The sequence below is a fragment of the Berghia stephanieae genome, chromosome 1, assembly GCF_034508935.2.
Source record: "Berghia stephanieae isolate SIO BIC M18660-M18661 chromosome 1, UCSD_Bste_1.3, whole genome shotgun sequence".
Lineage (NCBI taxonomy): Eukaryota > Metazoa > Mollusca > Gastropoda > Nudibranchia > Aeolidiidae > Berghia > Berghia stephanieae.
The window spans coordinates 130694271-130709270 of NC_088360.1; the positions used below are offsets into that span (position 1 = coordinate 130694271).

The window sequence follows — 15000 nt, forward strand, 5'->3', positions numbered from 1 at the left end:
CATCCATTGCTCTACGCCTATGGAACGCAATCAGTCCTCGGACAAAGTCCTGTGAAAATTTATCATCTTTCAGGAAATGTCTGAAGACTATTCCGTAAGGCTTATTTTTAATGAAATAGATATAGCTTAGATATTGTTTTTGTATTCATGCTTATTATGTAGTGGCGTGATTATTTTTTCTATAATATAACAGATATATATATGTAACGTTCTTCGTAAATTAATTTCTTTCTCTATTATTAAAAGTCAATGAACTCATTATATACTCTAATATGAAAATTACGAAACGTCTTCCCTACAAATATTTATCTGGTAAACAAAATTCATTCTCATTTTTAAAAAATACAACACAGACCCTATCAGGATCCCAAAAATATCCGAGATGTTATCTTATTTACTTTATCGTTATTTATTTACGATACAAGTCATCGGTAATGACTTATTTTGGGTCTAGCCAGACGGTATATAATATGAGACATCGACAATAACATCATACTCGACGGTAACCCAGCTGTGGGTAATGAAACAAAAGACCGGATTTTTGTGGAAGATGGTGTTTACGGAATACAGGAAGCCGGAATTTGACTTCGTACGGAAATTAATTTATCAAGAAAAAGAGTAGAGATAAATGAATTCCGTTTGAACTTTGAATCCAAAACTGTCCTCAATAGATCAACAACATTTTGATATTAATATAATATTATCTGGGGGGAAAAGGAAAGGTTAATGAAGTGAAAAACAAATACGAAGATAGAATTTCAAGAAATATACGCTGTTTATTTTATTTTTAAAAACGTTTTGTGAATGAGAAAAACCAAAACAAGAAAGTCGGCTATGTGGTCTAGTGGTATGACACTCGCTTTCAGATCGGAAGGTCCTGGGTTCGAGCCTCGCGCTCGGCGCATAGTTGAGTCCTTGGAAAAGGCTCTTTACTCACATTCTCTCATCGTATTCAGGTGTAAAATGAGTACCTGGCCGTTAACAGCGGTGACTCTGTCCGAAAAATTGTAATATCGCCTAACAGGCGGCATGTCCTGTCCTACATGTTAAATGTTGCTGTTGACCAGGGACTCCTTGTAAAGCGCTTTGAGCACCTTTAGTGGATATTGCGCTATATAAAGCTCAATTTTTTTGTTAAGTCCTATTATCATATGCCCAATCATCACCCTTTAGATCGCCTCATTATCAAATCTGTAAACAACTTGAGCATAATTGTACACTAAAAGTGCTCAATGCGCTTTATAATTAGTCTTTTTTTAAAAAACAGCAACACTTAACCCACAGAGCCACACAATTGAATGCATAAGACATCTAATATAGTAGGGGGAAATAGATTTTAAAAACCCTTGAATTGTGCAAAGTAGGGTTGAAAGCATGAAAATGATATATGTTGTAAATCTATTAATGTCCGTGGTGACTAATTTGAAATCTAAGACTTGAGTATTCTTGACAAGGTAGGAAAATCTTCATTAATCTATTCTATTGACATGTGTGACACATCGTCTCAAAATGGTATTATGTCCGGATGAAACGGACCCCAAAAAGTGACTTTAGGATTCCAATGATAGGGAATGCTAATGTTTGAGTTTGTACAATCAAAGAGATTGTATCACTTCTGCAAAAAAAGCGAACATAAATTCACCCCAGGTTTCATATTATTTTATGTCTATAAAATCGATTGTCAGTAGATACCTATAATATTATCATCCCGGCCTAATATCGCTTTGGGACAGTATGGGTTACATATGTGACCAACCGTTTCCAAACGGTATGATGCAGGAGTTATATTGATATATATATATATATATATATATATATATATATATATATATATATATATAGAGAGAGAGAGAGAGAGAGAGAGAGAGAGAGAGAGTGAGAGAGAGAATTCATAGTTATTAAACATAATATCACAAAACTTGGTATCAGCTTGTGTGCTTTATTGAGGATAAAGAACAGAGGTTCAATAATAAAATAGCATGAGTATTTTACACTGCGCAATATCCACCAAACGTATATAGCGCTTTATAATAAAATCCATGAACTCAAATAAATGTCATATTTCCTATCATGTAATTATAACTTAATATCAACGTTTTGGCATAGGATACTTCCAGACATAATCATGTAAATGTTGCTGCTCGAAGCTCGAAGAAATAATTAACAATGTGAAATTGAATGTAAACTTCAATTTAATGTACGAAAACAGATAATGTGGACGTATCGGGTTTCCCCTTGATCACCAAAAAAAGGATGAATGAAACAACACAGACGAATGAGATAATGTGATAGCGGCGTTGTTAAGATGAAAAAAAAAACATTGGTGGGGCAGGAAATAGTATGTTCCTTCACAAAGGAGCACACTATTTCCTTTCCCATCAATGTTTTTGGCATTGGATTCATCCAGACGTAATAACAGCCTGGATTGACGAGAACAATTATTAAAATTCATGAACCCAAAATGTCATATTAATTTATGATCACTTTGGTATAACTTTATATCAACGTCTTGGCATCTTCTCTCTCCGGACATAATAACAGTTAAGCACATGTTTTCTGTATTTCATTGACGAGAACGACTAAAGATCCAATACAATTCATGACCCCAAAATGTCACATTTATGATCACTTTGTTATAACTTTATATTAACTTTTTGGCATCTTCTCCATCCAGCCATAACAACAGTTTGCCACATGTATAGTGAAAGTTTTATGGCCAGAATAGAAGAGGCCATTTTGTCAGCGGTCTGCAGGATACCGCAGTACTCTGAACAAACAATGCTTTTTAAACATTTTGGCCAGAAAAATTGTCCTTCTAACATTGACCGATTAATATGACTCTTATCTTGCCAAATACTCTCCAACATGGGACTTTTCGAAGGCCCAGGTTTGAGAATTTTCGCCAATATGGGTCATTTTAATCGATCGATATTTATATGAGGGACGAATTTTCTGGCCAAAATTTTGAATACACACTTGCACTTTTAGAGGTACGGCAGTAAAATCAACCCAGATGTTGAGTCGAAGTAATAGAATGGACTGACCGAGTTTTCTATATTATGTATTTCTATTTCATTGAACCAAAGCTACGTCCAATAGATGGAGGACATCAACGGTATCTCCTACTCTTATCTTTCCTGGATCTTGTCTCGGGAAATCACGTTCCACCGATATCCATCCTACAAAGTAGGGAGTGAATGAACTGGTTACAAACAAGACATCATTGAACTACATGTGGAAGAATTCATGATAACGTGTATGTGCTGATAATGGTGTGTGTGTGTGTGTGTGTGTGTGTGTGTGTGTGTGTGTATATATTGTATAATTTATGTTATATATATATTATCATCGTCATCATCATCATCATCAAAATGATTATCATCGTCGTCAGCATCAATATCATTATTACCTCTGGGACATTCTGTGACAGAGTTTGAACCTTCACTGTTCAAATTGATACTCCAGTTCTATACATTGTACACTACTTTAGGAAATGGTATTATGTCAATGAATATGTTACCCTTGTGACATTATCATGTATATTTCCTGAAATAAACAATTTCGATACGTATGTGTGTGTGTGTGTGTGTGTGTGTGTGTGTGACAGACAGACAGACAGAGAGAGAGAGAGAGAGAGAGAGAGAGAGAGAGAGAGAGAGGGGAGGGGGGGGGGGAACTTTCAGTACCCGTTCTTCCTGCATTCCCTTTTTCTTGCTTCCCAACCAACAAACACTTAAAGGAAAACATAAGACCAAAAATGAAAGTTGAATTAACAGACTAATATAGAAAGATAATTTGTCTGGGAAAAATAATATCATCAACGGTGATGATTACATCTGAGTACCTTCATACAAGAAACATTCCATTTGCAAACCTAATGAGTTTCTGTTCAATGGTCAATATCTCTTTTGGAGATTCTATACAATTTGGTAACCAAAATAGATACCATATTGAATGTGAAATATCAATATCGTCATAAATGTGAATTATTGATATATTATGTTAATAGGATTCAATAGTCTGACGTCACGTCCGTCCAGTATGAAAACGAACGTGTGGCAATCCGATTGACAGTTTTACGGCAAAGCATGGTGTGTTGAGGTTTTATATAGCGCAATATCCACTCAACGAGCTCAAAGCGCTTTACAAGGGGTCCCTGACCAACAGCAACACTTAACATGTAGGACGAGATCTGACGCCTGTTAGGCGATATTATAAATAATTAATAAATGTAATTATAATATTCGCCTTTTATTTGTAATAATATGTTACATTATGATAGCATACATTATCACTCTTACATTTGTTCTGTCACATTATATCCGTGCTGTTGCTACAGTACTGTCTTTTCATTTAATCCACAGGAGCACAAGTACCTCACCCTTATCTTCAACGTTAGTAAAACAATAATATAATATTTTTTAAATACACATTTGAATCATCACGTGGCCTCATTATGAACAGTCAGCCATTACTTTGCTATGGTTTGTTGTTAATTCTGGGACTTTCAAACCTCGTTATAAAAGGATGATCAGACTCCATCGCTACCTTACTACAAACCAGGTCTTAGACGGGATAAGTCCAGGACAGTTCTGTATTACTCTGGAAAAAACACATATTTAAAAATTTTGCCAGAAAACCCATCCTTCAAATATCGATCGATTTAAACGACTCCCATCTTGGCAAAAACTCTTTTTACTACAACCTAACGCTCATTGAAATGTCAAACATTTGTGACCAAAAAAAAAACACAGTTCAATGAGTGGAGTGCCGGGTCAGCAAAATACTCAGGTTAGCATTTTCTTCAAGTCCCTTGTCTACGCAACAGTGATTATTGGGTTGGGCTGTAGCTAATGATCAACGGCTGATCCGAAGAGTGCAAACAGCTATTATTCCAGCCCTCTGATTAGAAAACCATCATTTCTTAGTAATCGTAATACACATTTTATTCAACGATTGCAGAATATTTTCTCACATTTTATTGGTGTGACATTAGGTGTAAAAGGCAGTTGATTGGGTAATTATAAATAGTCTTTTAGTGCGCATGAATACAAATCCAACGTTTTTAGTTTGGGGTCAAATTGCCATTCAATCAGAAGGAGAAAATACAACTTATAGTGAATATAAGTACTAATACCATACAATTTCTTCTTCTTCGTTCCCGTCACGTCACATGGTCAGTCCGGTCTAGTGAATGAAGCCCACAGTGGTCCTGAGGTCGTCCTCACTGCCGTATAGCTTCTTTGAGTATGGGGTCGGGTCAGGCCAGAAGTTCCTTCTCAACCGGTTGTACCTTGGACATTCCATTAGGACATGATGTCCATTTTCATTTTCAAGTCCGCAGTCACATTGTCCAGAGGCACCTGCTCTGATCTCTCATCTTTGCAAACACTCTCTCAAACCTGGGACCTCGCTATGCTCAAAATATCCGGCCTATGAAAACTACGAGTAACCTTAATCGTTTATAGCTGGATTGATTTCATATTTCAGTGAGAACTAATCACCAAACAGGTGGTCTAAAATTAATAACGAAGAGCTGATAGACGGCAGCATCATTCGTTCTGTATGGCATGTGTTGAAATATTGAGAACAATGCACGTATAAACAATAAAGTGAGTGAAATCGACCTTTCTCTGATCGCAGTTATGCTGTTTTTATACCGCCAAACGGGTGACTAGCTATCACACAATTTTCTCGATCATATAACCCTATAAGTTTATAAATAGCATTTTCTTTTTTCTTCTTTGTGTGTGTGTGTGTGTGTGTGTGTGTGTGTGTTGGTTCTATTGAGAAGGGGTAGAACAGTGGGTATTTTACTCAGACAAATACCATCGATAGTAAAATCTGTGTGGTTCGCTATCTTTACCAAATATTGCCATTGTTTACATTATGACAATTGTCCGAGAGGCGTGGTTACCTATGTGTCTATTATTTCTGCTGGCACGTCATGTACTGATTGCAGTTATCCTCTAAACTTTGTGCATTTTTCATTTTCCTGTCAGGTCCGTTTGGCTCTCAGTCTGACATGTCCTCTAAGTCGTGCTTGCTGGAGTGCTGGTCAGAAGCTAGGATTTGAAATAGGCCTCTAGCTGACGTACACATATTAGCAGGTCTGACAAGCGAACGGGTTTGATTCAGAATTGTTGTAATATACAATATTTCCGTTGGTTTTATAGAGTATTTCCATTACAACAATGAGCCCATAACAATTTGGGTTATCAGACCTGCTAATCCAATACTGCCTTGCGTTATAAAACAAAAGCATATCGTTTGATGTGTTTTGATACTTCCCTGGTAATGTCACCGGTCCAGGCTTTTGGACAGCCCACCTTTGTTCTGACGTTTTACAGGAAAGCTTCAGGGACATGATAATATCTCCTTTGTGACGTCAAGCATAAGGCAATGTAGCGTAATTCTTTGTGTCTATGTGTGTGTGTGTGTGTGTGTGTGTGTGTCTGTGTGCGAGTATTGTGTGTGAGCACTGTTTGCATGTGTGTTTTTGTGTGTTATACTTTGTTACACACACACGCACGCACGCACACACACACACATACACACACACTGTTCCAGCTTATTCCATCCAGCCATGTTGACACTTACCCGACTTGCTCTGGAACGTGCTCTTATTTGCAGGTCTGATAACCCAATTCATTATGGGCTCATTGTTGTAATGACAATCTCAACAACAACAACAACAAATGGCGAAAAATATCGTCCATTATAACGATGTTAAACTCGGCAAATAAAAATTGTTTCGGATGTCAGACCTGCATATATGTACACGTCACACTTACCTCATCTCCAAGTTAAACGGCGGCCGCCATGGTAAACCCCCGCATCAAATTACACGGTGATGACAACAGATCAAAAGATGACACAAAATGTCAAGGAACCAAATCAGAAGAGAATGAAAGGAAACGGGGAAAGGTCACCCAAAAAATCGACATCTAATTATTATAACAACAAGCAAGACAAGACATCAAGACAACAACAGAAAATCGGGCAAGTCTGATATACACCAAAAAGAACCAAAATTAAAAAAAAACAAAAGCATTTCCTCATTTTGGCAACAAAACGTCTAGTTCATTATTTTTTTTTAAAACTTGAGCTTTTATATGGCGCAATATCCACTAAACGTGCTCAAAGCACTTTACGATGGGTCCCTACCCAACAGCAGCACTCAACTTGTAAGACAAGTAATCAATTCAGAAATCAGGAGATCTGAGGTTCTATCCTCAATCGAGGCAAGCTGGGGTTCTTTGGGTTTTGTTGGGTTTTTTTGTTGTTTTTTTTTTTTGGGGGGGGGGGGGGGGAGGGGTGGTCCCGAAAGCTCAGCTGGTAGAGCACTCGCTTCACAATCAAAGTGGACCGATATCGATCCCGGGTGCAGTCGAGATTTTTTCAGTCCACCCAGCAGTGATTATTGGGTATCTGGGTCTGTTAGATCTGGCGGAAAGTACCTTGCGAAAGACTAGCGTCCTATACGAACGGTAGCAAGCAATTGCTATTGTCCGTTTCACGCTATAGAAACCGGGATTTTATTTTTTAAATTTTACTTATAATTTTCTCTCTGAACTTTGTCTGGTATTGTTTCATACCCAGTTTTTCAGATCTTTGTTTTGTTCATTCCCCAATAGATTTTGGTGGCTTTCAATGTGTCAAAATAGATCACACCTTAGACTTATTTAGGAGAAGTAGTGTATGGGTTGATGAATTTTGACAAGTTGAGTATCCATAATGTATGAGGTAAAAATTTATCTCGCCAAATTGAGAAAATGTGTTTTGTAGTATCATTATCATTGTGAGGTTGAAGGTGAGAAAAATATTTAGGAGAGATAATGAAAGATGAGAAAGGTTTTGTAAAGATACAAACTGGTAAGCTTTAATTTATCTTCTTTTTTTTTTTAGCATTACTATTGATATTAAGAGCATTCAAGAGATTTTATCCTATCTCGCCCTATACTGTTAAGCTATGTTATCATTTTATCAAATGTAGTAAAGGCGGTGATAGACTATTCTATTTTTAGTGAACAGGTGATTCATTTTCACAAAATCGACTGATTTTAAATCCACATTCACCTTGCATTTAACTGGTATGGACTGCTTTAAAAAAATAATAAGGACCCGAAGTTTATCCCGGTTTCTATAGCGTGAAACGGAAAATAGCACTTGCTTGCTACCCTTTAGATGGGAGGCTAGTCTATAGGAAAGTATTTTTCGACAGCTTTAACAAACCCAGCCAGCCATCCATCCAACCCTGCAGGAGGTCAGGGAAAAAAACCTCGACTTCACCCAGGATCGATCTTGGTCCTTTTGAGTGTAAAGGTAGTGCCCTACCAACTGAGCTATTGGGAAAGAAAAGAAGAGAATAACTGAGGACAGATCTGGTTGGAGGGCCTTACTAAGGACATATTTGGGTGGAGGGCCTTACTGAGGACATATCTGGGTGGAGGGCCTTACTGAGGACATATCTGGGTGGAGGGCCTTACAGAGGACATATTTGGGTGGAGGGCATTACTGGGGACATATCTGGGTGGAGGGCCTTACTGAGGACATATTTGGGTGGAGGGCATTACTGGGACATATTTGGGTGGAGGGCCTTACTGAGGACATATCTGGGTGAAGGGCCTTACTGAGGACATATTTAGGTGGAGGGCATTACTGAGGACATATGGGTGGAGGGCCTTACTGAGGACAGATACATATAGACCTGTTTATATATTATTATTATTATTATTATTATTATTATTATTATTGTATATATAATATATATATATATATATATATATATATATATAATATATATATATATATATATGAGTGTTGGTGGGTACTTGTAGGTACAAGAGTGCTCGATAACGTTGGTTAGAACTAATTTATATATTTCATATATATATATATATATATATATATATATATATATATATATATATATAATATATATTTAAAATCCAATCTGTAATCTTCAATTTTAAAAATAAATAAAATAAAAAAAACACCAAAACACAATTCAATTCTAAAGCAGATCCACCGTCATCAATGCATACCAACTGCATCAGGTGCCCCCCCCCCCCCCCCACCTACTCCTACCCTCTCATTTGAGAGCATTTATCATAGTAATTTGACAGGGTTAAACGCAGAAGTACGGTTTTTTACACATCCTATGTCCAAAAAAAAAGAATGGTGTAAATAATCCTAATAATCTCATGAACTCAATTATTCAAGTTGATAAGCATGAACTGAGAATGGCTATCCTACAAAATACATGCGATATCCTGTCACTTTTAGTAGTCGATTTCATCAATATTTTATAGGAGTACCAATTACCGATCACGAGCTGACAACCAGAATTTACCGATTATCGATCGTGGATTTAAGCCCATAGAACAAAACTGCCGTGTACAGCTAAAAAACAAATAATTTTTTACAATTTGGCCAGAAAACCTTCCGTTCATTTTGTATCGAATGATTACCAAGTAAACTCAGTACTCTGGAAAAAAATCGTATTTTAAAATGGGTGTGTCTTTTTTACGAAACCCGCCGAAATCCGCCGAAACCCTGCGAAACCCGCCGAAACCCGACGAAACCCGACGAATCCCGACAAAGTTATGGGAAGTAGGTGGCTGTGGGGAGTGAACCTAGAACTCAGGGAAGTGTACACCATTGGGGAGTGAACCTGGGACTGGGTTTCGGCGGGTTTCGTAAAAAAGAACCAGTGCTTTTTTACGAAACCCGCCGAAACCCGCCGAAACCCGGCGAAACCCGACAATATCCAGCAAAGTTATGGGAAGTAGACAACTGTGGGGAGTGAACCCGAGACTCAGGGAAGTGTACACCAGTCGGGAGTGAACCTGAGACTAAGGTTATCGGCCGGTTTCGGCGGGTTTCGTAAAAAAGAATTAGTGCTTTATTACGAAACCCACCGAAACCCGCCGAAATCCGACAATATCCGGCAAAGTTATGGGAGTTTGGCAACAGTGGGGGTGATCCTGGGAGTCAGGGAATTGCACACCAGTGGGGAGTTAACCTGGGACTGTGTAAAAAGGATATCAGTGGGAAATAAACCTGGGACTAAAGGGAGATGGATACCATTGAAAGTTGAAGCCGGATATGGGAGTTGAGTACCAGAGGAGAATGAACCTGACACTATAGAAGGTGGGCGCCAGTGGGGAGTGAACCTGGGACTCAGGGAATTTCACACCAGTGGGGAGTTAACCTGGGACTGTGTAAAAAGGATATCAGTGGGAAATAAACTTGGGACTAAAGGGAGATGGATACCATTGAAAGTTGAAGCCGGATATGAGAGTTTGGTACCAGAGGAGAATGAACCTGACACTATAGGAGGTGGGCGCCAGTGGGGAGTGAACCTGAGACTATGTAAACAGGATATCAGTGGGAAATAAACCTGGGACTAAAGGGAGGTGGATACCATTGGGAGTTGAAGCCGGATTTGGGAGTTGGGTACCAGAGGAGAGAGAAACCTGACACTATAGGAGGTGGGCGCCAGTGGGGAGTGAACCTGGGACTATGTAAAAAGGATATCAGTGGGAAATAAACCTGGGACAACAGGGAGATGAATACCATTGAAAGTTGAAACCGGATATGAAAATTTTGTACCAGAGGAGAATGAACCTGACACAATAGGAGGTGGGCGCCAGTGGAGAGGTTACCTGGGACTCAGGGAATTGCACACCAGTGGGAGTTAACCTGGTAATATGTATAAAGCATATCAGTGGGAAATAAACCTGGGACTAAAGGGAGATGAATACCATTGAAAGTTGAAGCCGGATATGAGAGTTTGGTACCAGAGGAGAATGAACCTGACACTATAGGAGGTGGGCGCCAGTGGGGAGTGAACCTGGGACTATGTAAACAGGATATCAGTGAGAAATAAACCTGGGACTAAAGGGAGATGGATACCATTGAAAGTTGAAGTCGGATATGAGAGCTTGGTACCAGAGGAGAATGAACCTGACACAATAGGAGGTGGGCGCCAGTGGAGAGGTTACCTGGGACTCAGAGAATTGCACACCAGTGGGGAGTTAACCTGGGAATATGTATAAAGGATATCAGTAGGAAATAAATCTGGGACTAAAGGGAGATCGATACCATTGGGAGTTGAAGCCGGATTTATTTCCCACTGATATACTTTTTTAGATATTCACAGGTTAACTCCCCACTGGTGTGCAATTCCCTGACTCCCAGGTTCACTCCCCACTGGCGCCCACCTTCTATAGTGTCATGTTCATTCTACTCTGGTACCAAACTTTCGTATCCAGCTTCAACTTTCAATGGTGTCCATCTCCCTTTAGTCCCAGGTTTATTTCCCACTGATATCCTGTTTATATTGTCCCAGGTTCACTCCCTACTGGCGCCCACCTCCTATAGTGTCAGGTTTCTCTCCTCTGGTACCCAACTCCCAAATCCGGCTTCAACTCCCAATGGTATCCACCTCCCTTTAGTCCCAGATTTATTTCCTACTGATATCCTTTTTACATAGTCCCAGGTTCACTCCCCACTGGCGCCCACCTTCTATAGTGTCAGTTTCATTCTCCTCTGGTACCAAGCTCTCATATCCGGCTTCAACTTTCAATGGTGTCCATCTCCCTTTAGTCCCAGGTTTATTTCCCACTGATATCCTGTTTACATAGTCCCAGGTTCACTCCCCACTGGCACCCACCTCCTATAGTGTCAGGTTTCTCTCTCCTCTGGTACCCAACCCCAAATCCGGCTTCAACTCCCAATGGTATCCATCTCCCTTTAGTCCCAGGTTTATTTCCCACTGATATCCTTTTTACATAATCCCAGGTTCACTCCCCACTGGCGCCAACCTCCTATAGTGTCAGGTTTCTCTCTCCTCTGGTACCTAACTCCCAAATCCGTCTTCAACTCCCAATGGTATCCATCTCCCTTTAGTCCCAGATTTATTTCCTACTGATCTCCTTTTTACATAGTCCCAGGTTCATACCCCACTGGCGCCCACCCCCTATAGTGTCAGGTTCATTCTCCTCTGGTACCAAGCTCTCATATCCGGCTTCAACTTTCAATGGTATCCATCTTCCTTTAGTCCCAGGTTTATTTCCCACTGATATCCTTTTTACATATTCCCAGGTTAAATCCCCACTGGTGTGCAATTCCCTGAATCCCAGGTTCACTCCCACTGGCGCCCACCTTCTATAGTGTCAGGTTCATTCTCCTCTGGTACCCAACTCCTATAGTTCGGCTCGGATACCCACAGTTATCCATCTCCCACAGTCCAAGGTTAACTCCCAATTGGTGTGCACTTCCCTGAGTCACAGGTTCACTCCACACTGGCGCCCATCTCCTATAGTGTCAGGTTCATTCTCCTCGGGTACTCAACTCCCATATCCAGCTTCATCTTTCAATGGTATCCATCTCCCTTTAGTCCCAGGTTTATTTCCCACTGAAATCCTTTTTACACAGTCCCAGGTTAACTCCCCACTGGTGTGAAATTCCCTGAGTCCCAGGTTCACTCCCCACTGGCGCCCACCTTCTATAGTGTCAGGTTCATTCTCCTCTGGTACTCAACTCCCATATCCGGCTTCAACTTTCAATGGTATCCATCTCCCTTTAGTCCCAGGTTTATTTCCCACTGATATCCTTTTTACACAGTCCCAGGTTAACTCCCCACTGGTGTGCGATTCCCTGACTCCCAGGATCACCCCCCACTGTTGCCAAACTCCCATAACTTTGCCGGATATTGTCGGGTTTCGCGGGTTTCGTAACAAAGCACTAATTCTTTTTTACGAAACCCGCCGAAACCGGCCGATAACCTTAGTCTCAGTTCACTCCCGACTGGTGTACACTTCCCTGAGTCTCGGGTTCACTCCCCACAGTTGTCTACTTCCCATAACTTTGCTGGATATTGTCGGTTTCGCCGGGTTTCGGCGGGTTTCTGCGGGTTTCGTAAAAAAGCACTGGTTCTTTTTTACGAAACCCGCCGAAACCCAGTCCCAGGTTCACTCCCCAATGGTGTACACTTCCCTGAGTTCTGGATTCACTCTCCAGTGCCACCTACTTCCCATAACTTTGTCGGGATTCGTCGGGTTTCGTCGGGTTTCGTCGGGTTTCGGCGGGTTTCGGCGGGTTTCGCAGGGTTTCGGCGGGTTTCGGCGGGTTTCGTAAAAAAGACACACCGTTTTAAAATTTGGCCAGAAAACTCGCACTTTAAATATCGATTGATTTAAATTATCCTCATCTTGGCAAAAAGTCTCAAACCTGGGACTTAGCGTAAATGACCCTCATCTTGACAAAAACTTCCGCGAGGTCCCAGGTTTGAGAGTTGATTTTTTTTTTGGGGGGGTGGGGTTTTTTTTTTTTTTTCCAAGATGAGGATCATTTAAATCCATCGATATTTGACAGACGAGTTTTCCGGACACATTTCAAGTACGTGTCTCTCTAGAACACGGCAGACGTTAACTGATCATACTGGCCCCAAACTTATCAACATGTCCTAAACTCCTGTGGTCTGTGAAGTCTCGGGTTTTTTTTGGTTTTTGTTTTGTTTTGGCAAGTTGAAAGTCGATTTAATATATCGATATATATATATATATATATATATATATATATATATATATATATATATATATATATATATATAGTATGAAGGTGACGTCACTCAGATCTTTGTTATTGCATCCGCGTTTATGAGTAATTATCACTACACTGTATTAACCAGACTATAAACTTTCAAGGTTACACATAGTTTGGTGTGTTGGTCCAGATGGAAATGTACGTTTCTATAGACAGTATGCGCTTGGCTAAGAGGCTCACATTATTGCCATCCGTAAGTATAACGGACCATACACAAATGTATGTGTAACCTAGTCTGGTTAATACAGTTTAGTGAGAATTACTCATAGCCATGGATGGCAAAAAAAAAAAAAAAAACGATAACGAAGACCTGAGTGACGTCAACTTCGTTCAATCTATATTAAGAAGAAAAAGAAAAAAAGGTTTCCTGGCCAAAATGTAAAAAAGGTGTTTAGTCAGTGTAGGACAAAGTAAGAATAAGGTTAATGGGTGTGATTGGTATAGAAACGCATACATAATTCATCGGCATCACTAACTCACAATATTAATCAAAGCAAGACTATTTACTAACTGGCGTACTCTGTAAAAAAAAAATTACATTAAAATATTTTGGCCTGAAAACGTGTCCTTCAAATAGCGATCGATTACAACGACCCTCATATTGTCAACAACAAAAATAGCTCAAATCTGAGACTTCAAAACTGAGTCCAGGGTTTGAGAGGTTTTTTTTTTTTTTTTTTTTTTTTTTTGGAGGGGGGTGGGGGGGGGGGGGGGGGGGGGGGGGGGGGGGGAGATGAGGGTCATTTTTACCCATCGCTATGCGAAGGGCGAGTTTTCCGCCCAAACATTTTTAATGTGTATGTAGTTTGTTTTTTCGTTTTTCTTGTGTTTTTCTTTTTCTTTGATTTTGTTATATATTTTACTTTTTTAGATGTATGCCTTCTTTTTTCTTTCCTTTTTTTTTTTTGGGGGGGGGGGGTGGGAGTGGAGGGCGGAGGGTCAGGGTACGACAAATACAAACATGTTGGTCATTGTTCTTTACTATGGAGCCAATAATAAAAGAATTGAATACATAAACTTTGAACTTTGAACCCTTTCATTAAACATAAAATGGAAAAATCTCATCAGTGCTGAAAGTTTGTAATATTCGAGTTGAGGTAGGAATGGAGTGGGGGTGTGGGGAGGGAGAAATTATCAAACAGAGAACGTAAGTAAAACGGGAATGAGTGGACAGTGGTTTGGGTATGGGGTTTTTTTGGGTGTGTGTGTGGGGGGGGGGGGGTTGGATGCTGTGACCTTTTGTTTACTTTGTTGTTGTTGTTATTGTTGTAGTTGCTGTTAAAGACGGAGTATTTGTTGTTGTTGTTATTGTTGCAGTAGAATGAATAGACGTAGTATTGTTCTTTTTTTCTTCTTCTTCTTTGTGTATGTGTGTGTGTGTGTGTG

At 39.8% G+C, this 15000-nt stretch overlaps 1 protein-coding gene across 1 annotated transcript in view; it reads right to left on the reverse strand.

The window, feature by feature from the left end:
• The window catches only part of LOC144963179 (UDP-GalNAc:beta-1,3-N-acetylgalactosaminyltransferase 2-like), a 368482-nt gene that overhangs the window by 339025 nt on the left and 14457 nt on the right, over window positions 1-15000 (reverse strand). The window lies entirely within an intron of this gene.